The following is a 1,620-nucleotide window of genomic DNA, read 5'->3' on the forward strand; positions in this document are numbered from 1 at the left end:
TTGATTGGTTATGTTTACTCTATTTCCTCCTGCCCTCTCTGAGAATGTAAATTCCACGAGGCCAGGGATATTCACCAGTTTTGTTTGCTGATGTATCTATTCCAAGTACCTAGGTGGAAGACTGCCTGGCCCTCAATTAATATTTCTTGAATGAAGGGAACGACTGAATGACTCCTGAGTATCATAGCCTCCTACACGGGGTGAGAACCCCACATCCCAGGAAAAGTCAGTAAAACCCCTGACCAAAGAAAGTATGCCCTTCAGTTTCATAGTTTGAAGGAATAGGGGCTATTGGGGAATAGTCCCTGACTCAAACGAAGGCAGTATTTTGGGCTTTCTAGAAGTACTAATGATACATCAAAGGAAGTGAAATTGTCATCAAAATCAATGCCTTTCAGCAAGTCCAGCAGATGTGGGCGGGGCTGCTCTCCTGTGAGTTTTGAAAGGGGTGTGTACTGGGAGAGCCCTCATGGTCACCTGCTAGCTGTGATTTCTACCTCCCTGTTGGGTTGGGAAGTTGTAGTTACTTTTACTAAGTGCCTGCTAAGTACCAGGGACTTCCTACAGATTAGTTCATTTACTCCTCAAAACAGCTAAATGTTGGCTGGGTGGGCATGGTGGCTTACAGAATTCCAGTGCTCTGGGAGACCGAGGCAAGAGAATCGTTCAAGCCCAGGATTCAAGACCAGCCTAGACAATATAGAGGGACCCCACATCTACAAAAAATAAAAAAATTAGCCAGGTGCAATGACACGCACCTATAGTCCCAGCTACTTAGGAGGCTGAAGCAGGGGGACCACTTGAGCCCAGGAGTTCAAGGCTGCAGTGAGCTCTGATGGCACCACTGTACTCCAGCCTTGGCAACAGAGTGAAGACCTATCTCTAAAAAAAAACCAAAAAACAAAAATACAAATAAATGTAGTGGTGGAATTATGCCTATTGTATAGATGAGGAAAGAAGGATGAAAAAAGGAGTGAGTTGCCTAGGGTCACCCAGCTGACTGATTAGTACCAGAGTCTGGCTGGAACGCTGGCCTGCTTAGGCTTAGGCTTACGGTCCTAGTCTATAGCTCCTGCTCATGGCGCTCCCAGACCCTCACTCCCACCATTTGCCTCTGACCTGTGGATCTTGGGCTTCCCTGAAACAGGACCGAAACGAGCTTCCTTAGATGCTGATGTAGAAGTATATCTATTCACCATGGAAAGATGGTTACAGCATCACTTGAAACCCAGACCTTGCTTTCTGAGCCCAAAGGAGTATCCCACCTCATCTACTAGACTGGTCTCCAAGAAATCTTGACTGTTTCTAGAGGGATCAAAGGAGCCTGCTGGCCAGGTGTGATGGCTCACGCCTATAATCCCAGCACTTTGGGAGGCTGAGGTGGGAGGACTGCTTGAGCCCGGGAGTTTGAGACCAGCCTTGGCAACATAGTGAGACTGCTTCTACAAAAGAAGGAGGAGGAAGAGGAGGAGGAGGAGGAGGAGGAGGAGGAGAAGGAGGAGGAGGAGGAAAGAAAAGAAAAGGAAAAAAAGGAGTCGGGTGTGGTGGCACATGCCTGTAGTCCAGCTACTATACTATACCATATAACTATATTATCTATTCAAAACAAGTAAAACTGGC

The sequence above is a fragment of the Chlorocebus sabaeus genome, chromosome 5, assembly GCF_047675955.1.
Source record: "Chlorocebus sabaeus isolate Y175 chromosome 5, mChlSab1.0.hap1, whole genome shotgun sequence".
In the NCBI taxonomy this organism is placed as follows: domain Eukaryota; kingdom Metazoa; phylum Chordata; class Mammalia; order Primates; family Cercopithecidae; genus Chlorocebus; species Chlorocebus sabaeus.